The 15,061-nt window shown below is 45.0% G+C and overlaps 1 protein-coding gene across 1 annotated transcript in view; it reads right to left on the bottom strand.

Annotated features, from left to right (window-relative positions):
• Positions 1-988: 988 nt before the first annotated feature.
• TNFRSF21 (TNF receptor superfamily member 21) overlaps positions 989-15,061 on the bottom strand; it is a 99,851-nt gene continuing 85,778 nt past the window's right edge. Inside the window, exon 6 of the transcript XR_014810249.1 lies at positions 989-1,064. The gene's annotated coding sequence lies outside the window, so the exon portion shown is untranslated. The remainder of the gene's footprint in view (positions 1,065-15,061) is intronic.

The raw sequence follows: 15,061 nt of genomic DNA on the forward strand, positions 1-15,061 counted from the left end.
ATCAAAAGACTACTGATAACCACAAAAAGCAGACATCTCAAAGATTTTAGTGCTTTTCTGTATAGGGGAAGCTGCGAGAGTCTGGGCTCATTGCACTGATCTCTGTGATAAGCCTCCTAACTACCTAGGGCCAGTATCCTGTTTTTCTCCATCCTGAGTTCCCCACAGAGAGCGCTGACAGGAGTAGAGGGACTGCTTGATGAAAGGCAACATTTTTTATTGAAATACCAGGCAACGTTTTTTTGTCCACAGAAGTATAGCTCTTGATAAGGGCTATGAGACACAGCTTAAGATGCCTTTTGTCTATTTGGGGAGATGTTTTGTCCACGGAAACGTTCTTCAGGGACCTGGAATTCAGCAATTCAAACCCCAAGTCATGACCATGATTCCTTTTTATTGTGTGTGAGGCTAATTTCTAATTTGATCTCATTATAACCCTTACGATCTGCAAGGTTGATTTTGTCAACCCACGTTCTCAGTGGAGACATCAAGCCTCAGCCTGGTCAAATAGCTGCGCTGAGGTTCCAAGGCTGCTTGAGTAAAAGTGAGTTTGGCCCATCAGCCCAATTAACTCTGGAACCCCTGATTTTCTCTTTTTTGGTCGATGTCATAAATAGAAATCCAAGGGTTCAGAGCAGAACTCTGAGAACTGACTCTGCCTTCTCCTTGACCCCACTTCACCCAGCCAATAGGCTATCAAGTCTTTCTTTCTCTCTTTTTCTTTTCAGGGCCACACCTGTGGCATGTGGAAGTTCCTGGCCTAGGGGTTAAACTGGAGCTCCAGCTGCCAGCCTACAGCACAGCCATAGCAATGCCAGATCTGAGCCACATCTGTGACCTATGCTGCAACTTGTGGTAACACTGCTTCCTTAACCCACTGAGCGAGGCCAGGGGTTGAACCCACATCCTCACGGACACTATGCTGGGTTCTTAACCCGCTGAGCTACAGCAGGAATTTCTAACCATCAAATCTTATACTGTCTCCATCTTTTTTTTTTTTTTTTTTTTTTTTGTCTTTTTGCCATTTCTTTGGGCCACTCCCGTGGCATATGGAGGTTCCCAGGCTAGGGGTCGAATCGGAGCTATAGCCACCGGCCTATGCCAGAGCCACAGCAACGCGGGATCCGAGCTGCGTCTGCGACCTACACCACAGCTCACGACAACGCCGGATCGTTAACCCACTGTGCAAGGCCAGGGACCGAACCTGCAACCTCATGGCTCCTAGTCAGATTCGTTCACCACTGCGCCACGACGGGAACTCCTCCATCTTAATTTATTTCATATCAGGCCCCCTCCTCCATATGCATCTCCAGTATTCTCATTACTTCGCTGCTAAATCACCACGATTTCTTCCTACCATTTTTTCTGACTCCAGTTTTCATGTCTCTTCAATCCATCCTCTATGCTCTTAGAATCATTTTTTTTGGGGGGGGGTTCTTTTTAGGGCCATGGCATATGGAGGTTCCCAGGCTAGGGGTCGAAATGGAGCTGCAGCTGCCAGCCTACACCACAGCCACAGGCACACCAGATCCAAGGTGCAGGTGTCATCTGCGACCTACACTCCATCCAGCTCATGGCAACACTGGATCCTTAACCCACTGAGCGAGGCCAGGGATGGAACCCACATCCTCATGGATACTAGTCAGATTCGTTTCTGCTGAGCCATGACAGAAAATCCAGAGTCATCTTTCTAAGACTTAAATCTGACCACTTTACTCCCTTATGTGGAGCCTTCAATGGTCCCTTCGTACCCTCCTCATCATTTGATAGTAGCTACCATGTGCTAGACATTGTGTTAAGTACTTTGGCTACAATAACTCCTATGAGATAAGCGGATGGTTACCGACATTATCCCCATTTTACAGATGGTGACACTGAGACACAGTGAATTACCTTCCTCACCCAAGGACAGCAGACAGTAAGAAGCATACGAGGGTTTGAACCCTGCAAAGATTGTTCTAGAATCTGTGATTTGAACTTCATACTATTTGTAACATCTGGATTTACGGTGGATCGTTGAAGACCCCCTCATCATCCGGTCCTGCTTGCTCTGACCTGCCTTCCTGTCATAGGTGCCAGTCATTGATAACTCTCAAGAAAGTTCTGAATGCACCATGCCCACAAACCTCAGCTTCTTCCAGTCTCGTAGTCTGTCCTCTCTACCTGATCCTACCTTCCATGTCTATGCAGTTGACTCCTACTCATCTTCTGAGACTAAATTCAAGCATCACAACTCCAGTAGGACTTTACTATGACCACAGCGACTCTCAGAGTTTTATACTAGAGGTACCGTCTATGTTTATTGTGCTGGTCTGTCCCTACCTTCTAAAGCAGGCTATGGGGTCCCTGAGAGGGGCCTGGGTCTTTATTACCATTATGTACCCTGAGTGACAGGCATATAGTAAGTGCTCACTTATTGCCCTTGAATGAAAAAGAATGACAGATGACAAGTTGTAAAGAAAACAAGATAAAGAAGAGTTACTGAAGAGTTTAAGGGACAGAGGAGAACAGAGTGGACTGGACCATCCAGCAGCATCTTCATTTCTTATGAGACAGCCAGGGTACAGAGAGGTTAAGTATGTTGCCCAAGGTCACACAGCTAGTAAGATAACATCTGAATCAGGTTGTCAACTACCAGATCCCAGGCTCTACCTGTACAAACCTTTTGTATTTTAACTGTTATGTATTTAATTTACAGTATATAAAAATAGGAATTTGAGCCAGTGATTTTTTTTTTTTTTTTTTTTTTTTTGGCTGCATCCACAGCATCTGGAAGTTCCCAGACCAGGAATTGAATCCATACCACAACAGTGACCTGAGCTGCTTCAGTGACAATGCTGGCTCCTTAACCTGCTGCAGCACAAGAGAACTCCTTGAACCAGTGATTTCTTGGATATTGTTGTTTAGAATAAAGATAAAGCAGAGTTCCCTGGTGGCCTAGCAGTGAAGGATCCAGCATTGTCACTGCTATGGCATGGGTTCAATCCCTGGCCCAGGAACTTCTGCATGCTGTGGGTATAGCCAAAAAAAAAAAAAAAAAATTGCATAAAAAATAAAGAACTGGAGTTCCCATTGTGGTTCAGTGGTAATGAACCCAACTAGTATCCATGAGGTTGTGGGTTTGATCCCTGGCCTCACTCAGTGGGTTAAGGATCCAGTGTTGCCATGAACTGGGGTATAGGTCATAGACGAGGCTCAGATTCCCGAGTTGCTGTGGCTGTGGTATAGGCTGGCAGCTGCAGCTTTGATACAACCCCTAGTCTGGGGACTTCCATATGCCATATGTTCGACTCTATAAAAGCATAAAATAATAAAATAAAATCAAATTAAATTAAATTAAATTAAAGAGCTGAGTCCATTTAAAAAAATAATTGAAGGAGGGTGGTTCTCTGAAAGAATAAACATCAAGAAGGTGGAATGCTAATGACTAATTAATGATTGTGTTACTAAAACATAATTAACTAGGATAAGAAGTAACAGACCCATGAATCACATGCCTATGCAGATAGCTATGTCTTCCAGGTAACCTGACTCAGTGAAAATATATTAACTGGTTAAACCTTGTTACTCTAACCTTAGGACCTCTCCTTTCACTGTCAATAATTCCTTACCACCATGGACCTTGGCCCTAAAACGCTTTCACCTTTTTCTCCCCTTCTCATTTCTTTCCATCACTGAACGCAGAGCTTCCTCTTTGACCGAACTTCTCAACCTCTCCGTAGACTTTTCTTCCTTCCTCATTTCTTCTCTATCACAGTCGAGAAGGGACGCATATTCTCATCACGCCCTGCTCCACTGTTGTTTCTGGATCATCTTTCTGGTGTTTTTTTTTTTTTAACCAGGAAGTAACTTTTGTTTTATTTATTTTTTTAATTTTATTGCTATTAGAGAAGACTTGATTTACAGCCTCGTGTCAATTTCTGCTGCACAGCATAGTGACCGGATCACCTTTGCATGAATGTCCACCTTCTCAACTCCACCACCTCTCCCCTCTTGAAGTCCGTGTTAGATTATCCGCTTCTCTCCATCTTTGCCCCGCTGTCTGCCTACTTTTCCACATTCTGAAGACTCTGACCACGACAGCATTTGAGTGTAACTACCTTTTCCTTCTTGGCAAACCTCTTCATCTTCTCTTCTGCCACTTAGAAACTATGGGAGGTGGGATGTATTCAAGGTTGCACGTGCAGCCCTTAGCTTTTTCCCTTTTCGTCTCTCTCTCTCTCTGATGACCTTCACATCTTCAACCATCACCTCTTTTCAAATGTCTCTCCAATCCGCATCTCTTGCCCAGAGCGCCTCTGAGCTACGGGCTAGAATTTCTAAATGTCTCCTTGCCATGCCTCCCAAGCATTCTATCAGCTCAAACCATATTGAAAGATGAGCTCACGCTCTTCCTTCTCATCCTGGCTCTCCCTCTGGACCCTTTATCCCAGGGAAAGGTAGTGTCTGGAAGAGCATGCATCCTCTCTTTCATCATCCCCAGTGTACCTTTGGTCACCGTGCCTATTCAGTGGCTCATGGCCTTTCTGTTCTTACAGTCGCTCAACCAGACTGGGTCACGTTACAGTGTTGACAGTTAACAGAACAGACTTCTAGACCAAGGCTAGAACATTCTCTGTCTTGGGTGTCTTCCATGTGTCAATTTTGTGTATAGAAAGGAGTTAAAACGTTTTGATTTGAAAGCCAAGAATCTCCCCTGATTTGTTTTTTCCCTCATCTCTTTCTATATACACCCTGTTTTAACCAACCCAGATTTCTCTTTTTTTTAATGATTTTAATTGTTTCCATTATAGCTGGATTACTGTGTTCTGTCAACCACATTTCTTTATGCCACCTGAGCACACCATTCATTCATTCAAGAAGTGTTTATAATATGCTTGGTATTAGGCCGACATTGTCCTAGGGGTTGGAAATATAATGGTGAACATGACTTCTGGGTTTTGATTTAAAAGATGAAAGCAATGAAAATACAGCGTTATAAGGAATAACTCAGGAGGATAGCTGGGCAACGACACAGCTGCAAGATGTGGGGAGGAGGGAGATAGGGAAGGCTTCCTGAGGGGTGTATTAATTGAGCTGAGACCTAAAAGGTAAATAAGAATTATTCAGATGTCATATGAGAAAGGAGTATCTATTACAAGAGAAAAAAAATGTACGTATAAAGAATTGGGGGAGTTCCCGCCATGGCTCAGTGGTTTACAAAACTGACTAGCATCCATGAGGACACAGATTCGATCCCTGGCCTTGCCTGGGTGGGTTAAGGATCTGGCGTTGCCATGAGCTGTGGTGTAGGTCAAAGACATGGCTCGGATCTTGAGTTGCTGTGGCTGTGGTGTAGGCTGGCAGCAATAGCTCCGGTTTGACTCCTAGCCCGGGAACCTCCGTATGCCGTGGCTGTGGCCCTAGAAACACACACACACACAAAAAAAAAAAAAAAAAAAAAAAAAGAAAGAAAGAAAGAAAGAACTGGGGCAAGACAGGATGGCCAGAGAAAAGGAACGGAGAAAATAGGGATCAGAGAAAAAGGAGAAAAAACAAGGTGATGCAGAAGCCCAAGGATGAGTGAGAAAGCAAGTGTGGACTAGAGCATCCATGCTACCAAGAGGTCAAAGATGAGGATTATAGAGTGTCCGTGGGATTTGGGATGGAGAAATCATTGATGACCTGGCCAGAAGCCCTTTGAGCAAGCAATGTCGACAAAGCCTAGATCACAGTGGAGAGAGAAATGAATTAAAGATGAGGCATGAAAGACTGGAACTATAGGCAAATTTGAGGAAATTCCAAACTCACTACATCTTTTTGTCTGGCCGTGCACATGGCATGTGGAAGTTCCTGGACCAGGGATCGAACCCTTGCCAGTAACCAAGCCATTGCAGTGACAACATCAGATCCTTAACCCACTGTGCCACAAGAGAACTCCCAAACCCACTACATCTTTCTGCTGTATGCTCATCCCATACCAAGTTCCTCCTCTCCTACTTCTTTCCCTATTTTGCCCATACTGTCATCCTCAATTCTCTTTCTATGGAAACCCTAGCCAACTGTAAAGATCAAATCAAATATCATCATGTCTGGAGCTTCCCTGAATTCCTGGCAGTTAAAATGAATTACTCAGTTATTTGCAACATAAGTCTTTGCTGAATGAGCACTGTTCCCATCTCACTGACCACATGGAATTACCTTTGTATAGCACTTACTTCTTATTACCTTGTAATCTATTTAGTTGTACACACCTGCCACCATGACTCTACAACTTGATGAATAACTAGCTATGTATTCGTCATCGTTAAACCTCCCATAGTTTCTAAGTGTGTTGGGCAGTGTTGTCATCCAAATTGAATTCTGCTGACTATTGGCTCTTCGTTGATGTGGGCACATGCTATGTATGGCATGATCTTTGTCCTTGGAGACAATGACTTTTAATGGTGTCTATCATCCTGGGATTTAGGAGCATCGTCTTTAACCTCTCAAAATCTTTCCCTGCTTATTCAATGTTTGACATATTCTAAATTCTATAAGACATTATCACATTGGTTCTCTATATAAATGCTCTCCAAACCAAATTCTGGTTCAAAGAAAGCAACCCACTCCACTTTTAAGCTCAGAGGACACAAGCAGCAACTCATGAATGAAGCTGAGTTGATATTCACATGCATCTCTCTTTCCAAAGAACAGCCTGGGAAATGTTAAACCAAGCCAAAGTTGAAAAGTGACATTGAACTTTTGGATTTCTAACGGCCAAACCCAAAGGAATAAGTGCCTTTCTTAAAGTCTAAGTACCTGGTGATTTTTTTGGACTTGGCTGATTTGAAGCACACAGACAATAGAATAACGGGTGAATTTATTATGTTGAAGGAAGACGTTCAAAAACGCTCAGTTTAGCAGCTGGGAAAATTAAGAGTTACTTAAACTTGGTTAAATGTCTACAACTGATAAAATCCTGCTGTAATATATGTTAGAATTTCTATTAAGCATATTTCATAATTCTTTTGCAACAGAATCTGGAATTTTTGTAACCTTCCCCTTTTCACTGCATTTTAAAGACGAAATAGAGAAATAGCCAACCTATGTTACTTAATAGAACTGGGATTAGCTTACAAAACTCCTTTTTTTGTTGTTGTTCATTTTTTTTGTTTTGTTTATCTTTTTAGAGCCACACCCACAGCATATGGAAGTTGTGGTAGCTACACCATAGTCTACACCACAGCCACAGCAGCACCAGATCCGAGTGTTATCCTCAACCTAAGCTCCAGCTCACCACAACACCAGATCCTTGACCCACTGAGCGAGGCCAGGGAACAAACCCGAGTCTTCATGGATACTAGTCTGGTTCTTAACCCCCTGAGCCACAGTGGGAACTCTCAATGCTCCATTTCTTTAAGGAACAAAATTCTGAAGCGACGACGGCTAAATGTTAATATCTGACAGAACTGGGTGGCCGGGTAATCATGATGTTATTCTGTTCTTTTCTCTTGGTGTGAAATATTTCATACTTTTAAAATGAGGTGGGAAATACCTATGTTGTCCAAAATTACTGGAGAACCCAATAATGTGAAGCATTTCTTGTGCTGATTCTTAGTTACCCAAGTTCTCTGCTTGTCCCATGAGCACTTAGGTCAGAACTATTTCTTCAGCATTCAGAGGAAGAAACAAAAAATAGCTAAGAGAAACCAAGGGATTCTGGAGTAAGGACAGGTGCAAGTTCAAGTCCGAGTTAAAATGACTGGAGTGTCAAAGGTGAGACTGCCTCCAAATACTGAATGGCATAATAGGCATTCATTTAGGACTGATTTGATTAATTGGTTGCTTGGTTAACAAGAGCGAGAGCTGAGCTTCTTGGGAAAGATGATGGATGTCACCTTCCATTCATCACGGATCATGGCAGTGTTGGCCCTAATTCAGGAGACCTTTGTAGACATCAAGAACAATGCCAGTTTAATGGGGGACCAATTACACTCTCAGGGGTCCATGCATGTATAAGGTGACTGATCCGGGGTTATGGGTACTGTTAATAGCCTCAGTGTGGAGCAAAGTTAATAAATCCAGTACTAGGAGGAACTACAGATCCTAAGGACAAAAGCAAAAATATTCCCAAGGAAATGGACATCCAATCTCCCTCATTTTGCAGCATTTCTATTGCCTCGGAGGTGACTAGATGGTGTGGACTTGGCTGATGGGAGCATGCACCAAACAAGAAAGGGAATGTGTGGTGGTCCCAGTCCAGCTCTTTAATTCTGCCTTGACCTTCAGTTGGGTACAGCAGCATTTATTAGGCACTAACATTTAATGAGCACCAACAGTGAGACACTACACTGTCTTATCTCTCTTGCCTCCTCAATATGTTATCTCTCTATCAATTCTCAGTCTTTCTCTCTCTTTCTCTCTCACACACACACACCTGACATTGCCAGCAATGTGTTCTGCCTGCAAGAAACCCAGGTTCATGGAGTGGATAGGCAATGAGCTCCTGCTGCACAGCCCAGAGAACTATATCTAGTCACTAGTGATGGAACACGATGGGGGATGATGTGAGAAAAAAAAAATGTTATGGGTCACTGGTCACTTTGCTGTACAGCAGAAACTGATAGAATGCTGTAAATCAATTATAATTGAAAAATTTTAGAAAAAAGGGTCCCATGTTCAAAGTCAATGAGGCATTGCTCTAAGCAACTGTAGGGAGCAGAATGAACAAAGAAAGGCCAACCTCAACTCTAAGGAAAGACTTGGCTGAAAACAATCATCTGGGCTCTTGGCAGTGCTCCTTGCTTCAAAGCTGTCGTAGGATCCCTTAGCGGTGCTAACTCAAAACAAAGTCCCTGCCTGTCACTACCATCAGCCAACCTTTCTCAGCAGCTACACACATAGCCTGGACCCACTTTTCCAGGTGCCATGGTTCAGCTCACCCTCATTGTCCGTGCCTGACACCTCCTTCTCTCTTTCCAGCATCATCTCCTGCTGCCCTTGAAGCTCTGTCTCAAATGGGCAAGTCTAGGCTCATCTTGGACCCCCTCTTTCTCACCTGTGTGTTGGTTCACGTTCTCCTGGAACTGTCCCTGTGTCTACTCCACACACCAAATCCTCCGTTCCTCACGTCTCTTCGGCGACCCCTCTAGGAAGCCTCCCTGGACCTATCAGCTGAAAGAAGGAGCCTCAGGGCACTGACAACCTAGCCTCTCACTGGGTAGTTACCACATACATTTCTCTGCAGGGCTGGTTACCTGTCTCCCTGAACCAGACTGAAATCTCAGTCTAAAACCCTGGCCTGCCCTGGCCTGGAGCAGCAGCGTGGGCCATGCCAGACTCTTGAACATCTGAGAAACGCATCTCCTGTTGACCATTGCTGTGGTGAGACAAGAACTGAAGAGACGAAGGTCCGGCAATTCAAAGAAATGGGGCCAATCCGAGGGCCTGAAAGATGTTATGACTTGGGACCACAGGAGCCCATTCAACCTAGAGAATTTGCCTTTAGCTTGGTCTCAACCAGTAGGAAGATTCTAGAGACAAGAGCACTGGTGATACCTTCACCAAAGCTTCTTGGGGGGAGTGTAATTCCAGTGCACCTTCTGGGAGGCAGAGGCATCCACGTCACAGGGAGCAAATGGGTGTGTTTGCCTGTGTGTGCAAGCGCATGTGTCTCTTGTTTGCAGGAATGGCTCCTACGTGGCAGTGGAGTATTTACCTTCCCTGGGCAGCCGCAGCCCTGGTTGGAGCCTGGACTCCACCCCAGGACAGAGACTCCACCTTCAGGTCCTCAGGGGATCCTGAAGATTGCAGCTGGAAAGGACTTAGCAGGATGCCTGAGCTCCCCATGGCACCAGTGGAGAAGTAGGGCCTGGAGGTGGTGCTGAGCGTGGACCAAGCCCTGGCTGAGCAAGAACTGCAGCTCCAACCTGCGTTGGGGTGGGGCACACATGCCCGCCGGGAGCCCTCTTTGTCACCTATAAAATACCACCCATGACAGGGAGTGGGAGCCGTGAGGCTCGCCCTCTCATTAAGTGGCCCTCCCAGGCTTGGCAGCACATAGTGTCTTTCCAAACCTTGCCGCTGGGGCGGGCAGTGGCATTTCTCCCAGAGAAGAAAGTTAGAGGTGGTTTCAATAAGAGCAATGAGGGAACAGCAGGAGACAGGGCTGCACAGAGGAGAGAGGGTAAGAGCCAAAGGGAAACTGAGGTCAGCCTTGGACCCACCATGGCCAAGGCCAAGTTGGGCAATCTCTGTGGGGGAGGAGAGCCAGACCAGACAAGCTCTGGCATTTCCCTCTGCACACCCCAGCCTGCTGAGTCCTTTGGGTTACCTGGAATTGTCAGGGGAGGGGATGCTGGAGAGGCAGAGCGGGAGGTGGAGCAAGTCCCAGACACACAGGGTGAGGGTCAGGCCCCCCACCCCCGAGGGATTCCAGCTTTCCTGAGGATGTTACCGTGACTGCCCCTGGGAGGCCAATATTGGGCCAGACCTCAGGATAGGACACATCCTTCAGGACTTCTGGTCAACCTTTGGTCTGAACTTGCCTAACTAAGACCAGGCTATCTTGTGCCTCAGCCAGCCTAATCCTCCTGAAAAATACTTTCATCTTGCCCCTCCCTGGGTCAGATCGATCTCCGGGCTGGGGATTGCCTCTTGCTTCGAGTCTCAACAGCTCTGCCCCTGTCTAGGCGCCCCCACCCAGCCCTGCCTCCTTCCACATCCTCCCACCCCTCCCCTCCCCACACGCCTATGTTCCAAACAAAGCATCCTCCTCACTCTTGCCTGCTCATTGCTCACTCCCTGGCCTCTTCCCTCGCCTCTTCCCCAGGAAATCCTATCTTCTTCATCTGCCTAAAAATTATCTGCTCTCCACCCAAAGGTGGCTGAGGCTTCCTTTTCCCATGAATCCCCATGGTCTCGCCCTTCTCAAAATGTAACTGAGGCAGAATAATCACTCAGGTTGTCAGTGTAGGAGCATGGGCTTCCATGCATTCTTTGATACGACTGTTGATTAACATTTGTGGAGTTCCCATCGTGGTGCAGTGGAAACGAATCCAACTAGGAACCATGAGGTCGCGGGTTCGATCCCTGGCCTCGCTCAGTGGGTTAAGGATCCGGAGTTGCCATGAGCTGTGATGTAGGTCACAGACATGGCTGGGATCTGGCATTGCTGTGGCTGTGGTGTAGGCTGGCAGCTATAGCTCTGATTGGACCCCTAGCCTGGGAACCTCCATATGCCATGGATGCAGCCCTAAAAGGCAAAAAAAAAAAAAAAAAAAAAAAAAAAAATTGTGGCTTAAGGGCTCAGGGAGTAACATCCCCACAGGCCTTGTTTACTATAGGGAGTGTACCTACGCCCGGATGGACTTTAATCCCTAACCCCCTGTGATCCAGTTTATGGGAAGAAAAGGACAAATAAACCATGAGACTTATGGGACATTTCCACCCCTAAGACCCCTATTGAACAAGGACTGATACAGGTAACTGGGCAAGACCAATGGAGAAAACCACATCTTTCTGGACCCTACGTTGGTGTTTGGTACCCCCACATCTTTAAGGGATAAAAACCCCTATAAACAATAGAGAGGGGGGCTCTTCTCCCCCCTCCCAGCTGTCCTGGGAGCTATTTGCTTTCCTGCAATAAGGACTTTGCTTGTTTGCTGCCTGTGTGTTCTCGAAGTTCATTCTTCGGCTGTGTGAACAAGAACCTGGATTCCGGTAACACCTTTCCGCCGTGGTAACCATCCAATGTACACCGGGAAACATAGACTCTATGCTCTGTGGAAAGCCCAGGCTTACTCCTGGGCAGCAAGACCAAGATGCTCTATTAACTCCTAAGACATCTGGGAGTCTGTGTGATGCCTCTGTGCCCATTAGAAAGAGGTGCCCCACATGCACAGGGGTACACAGCAGCCCTGGTGCAAATCCCTTATCTGCCGCCCACCAGCCCTTTGACCTGAAGCAAGTCCTTAATTTCTACCTGCTTGCATTTCTCATCTGTGAAGTGGAGACGAGCGTGCCTATCTCACTGAAGTACAAAAACTGATGGACAGGGCTCAGCATTCAAATCCATGCGTCGGATCACTAAATATCAGCTCTCGGTGTCATGAGCCTTCACTACCTCTTTGATGAGCTGCCTCCAGAAAGAGGGAGGGGCATCACCTTAAGACAGCAAATTGACACAGCTGCCTCCTGCTGTTCTTTTTTCTTTTGCCATCGTATCACCACATCCCATAATTTTAAAGATCCTAGAACAGGAGCTCCCTTTGTGGCTCATGGGTAACAAAACCAACTAGTATCCATGAGGTAGTAGGTTGGATCCCTGGCCTTGCTCAGTGAGTTAAGGATCCAGTGTTGCCATGAGCGGTGGTGTAGGTCACAGACATGGCTTGGATCCCGTGTTGCTGTGGCTGCGATGTAGGCCGGCAGCTGCAGCTCCAATTTGACACCTAGCCTGGGAACTTCCATGTGCCATGGGTGTGGCCCTAAAAAGAAAAAGAGAAAAGTCAAAGATCCTAGAACAAAAATAACATAGCTGTGGGGAAAAACTATCTGAGGAAGGAGAGGAATCGTATTTAGCCTAAGGCAATCTAGGCATCAGGCATACAAGCAAGAAAAAAAATTATCCTCCAAAATGGGATAAAAGGAGTGAGAATATTGTCCCCTAAAGCCAGTGTTCAAGAGTGGGAAGGTATGGAAGTAAATTGGGTGTGGAAGGCGAGGCATTAAAGAGCTTACTGGGGCATTTCTTAGTGATTAAATGAATTAGTATTTGGGGCTCTGACACCCTAAGTTTCAAATCTTCAATTTGCCCATTACTAGCTGTGGGATATTACACAAGTTACTTAACCCCTCTGTGCCTTAAATTTCCTATCTAAGGGGAGTAGATATATGGAACCATATAAGGGAGATAGCCTGGTACCTGCCCCCATATTTAATAGCCATATAATATGTTAAGAGCCCCTTTGTGGCAGCCCCTGGGAGGAGGAAGCTTTGCCCATTTCTGAGCTGTGAGGCCATTGATAACCTTACATCTCCCCCAGAATAAATCCCTGAACTGAGTCAGGGTTCAAGATAACCAGGATTCAGGTTGAGGTGGAAGAAGGAAATATAGGGGCAGTTGCATTTGTCACAGTAAATATCTGATGCTTTGTCAAGTATCTGACACATTTCACGTCTGCAATAAATTTTGTTGAAGGCATGTATTCACATGCAGTTAGTACATAATTTAGCTTGATAAATTCCTTAACCAGAGCAGAACTCGTATTCCTGATGAGGATTTATTTGGTATTTTTTATTATAATTGTTTTCATTAATTTATTTTTTACAATTTATAGAAAGTAGAAAAATTTAATAAACCTCAGTGTATGCATCAGCCAGACTCCACAGTAGTCAAGTCATGGCTTATTTCATGTATGTCCCATTCTCTCCCTGTCCAAACCACATTACTTTGAGGCAAATCAAAAACATCATACCATTTCATGATAAGGATATTTAGAAAAAAAAAAAAAAAAAAAAAAAAAGGAAAGTGAGAGGGCATATGCATTTTACATAAGCTGTACTTTTCCTAAAGCAAGCCGTGAGGTATGGTGAAGAGGAGGCAGGATGAGCAGAAAGTGGCTAATTCTATTCCTTTTCTGTTGCTTCTCCATTTTGTATTTACACCATTTATTTATTTATTTTTTTAGTTTGAATTTCTTTCTTCTTTTTTAAAATTTTATTGGAGTATAGTTGATTTACAATGTTGTATTACTTTCAAGTGTATAGCAAAGGGACTGTTTTGTGTATATATGTATATACATATATATATATACACGCACACACACATTCTTTTTTCCATATAGGTTATTACAAACTATTGAGTAGATTTCCCTGTGCTGTACAGTAGGTTCTTGTTAATTATCTACTTTATACAGCAATATATATGTTATTCCCATATATATGTATATATATACACACACACATTCTTTTTTCCATATAAGTTATTACAAACTGCCGAGTAGATTTCCCTATGCTGTATGGTAGGTTCTTGTTAATTATCTACTTTACGCAGTAATGTATATGTTATTCCCATCCTCCCAATTCCTCCCCTCCTCCACGGTTTCCCCCATGGTAACCCTAAGACAGTTTTTTTTTCAGGGCCGCACCCGCAGCATCTGGAGGTTCCCAGGCTAGGGGTCCAATGGGAGTTACAGCTGCCAGCACCACAGCCACAGCAATGCCAGCAATGCCAGATCCGAGCCTCGTCTTCAACCTACACCACAGCTCCTGGCAACGCTGGATCCTTAACCCACTGAACGAGGCCAGGGATCCAACCCGCAACCTCATGGTTCCTAGTTGGATTTGTTTCCGCTGCGCCACGACAGAAACTCCTGGACGAGTAAAGCGTGTGTGGGAGAAGCATAACGGTCGAAATATACAATTAAACCCAGTCCAGCCCTGGGAGAACAGTACTGACAGAGTGGGGGCTCATTGGAGTAGAATCGGTAGGAGAGAGGAGTCCTCATGTGGAGACACAGCCAGGATACACTCCCCACATCTGGAGGTCTCCTACATTGTAAAAGAGATGTTCTAGCCTCTCCTGGAAGAACAAATCCTCCCAAGACCAGCACCTCTCTTTGCTACTTTACTGAAGGCTGGTCCCTCCCCCAAAGGTTTTCCTTGGTAGGGTACCTACATTTCAGACTAGGCAAATTATCTAAAGCATGCACATTTATTTCGTTGGCAAACATTGGTTTTTCCCTAAAAGTGTTTTCAAAACAGAAACGAGACCAGACCTTCTTCTTTTTATCTGTTTCTTTCACTTGGTGCAACAAAACAAACGTTGACTGGGATGGAATGGCAGCAATGTAGATAAATCATTTTTATGGTGGTGGTTGTTTTTAATTAGGTTGACACTATCTGCAATGCCCCTGTGGGAATTTATATGGAAATGGTCACTTCAGTAGTTCAAGAACTATTTAGGAGTTCCTGTCGTGGCTCAGTGGTTAACGAACCCAACTAGGAAGCATGAGGTTGTGGGTTCGATCCCTGGCCTTGCTTGGTGGGTTAAGGATCCAGTGTTGCCGTGAGCTGTGGTGTAGGTTGAAGACATGGC

Source organism: Sus scrofa, chromosome 7 (genome assembly GCF_054392235.1).
Source record: "Sus scrofa isolate SSC_HxYL_T2T_F1_AM1 chromosome 7, Sscrofa_HxYL_maternal_Yorkshire_Landrace_v2.0, whole genome shotgun sequence".
In the NCBI taxonomy this organism is placed as follows: Eukaryota; Metazoa; Chordata; class Mammalia; order Artiodactyla; family Suidae; genus Sus; species Sus scrofa.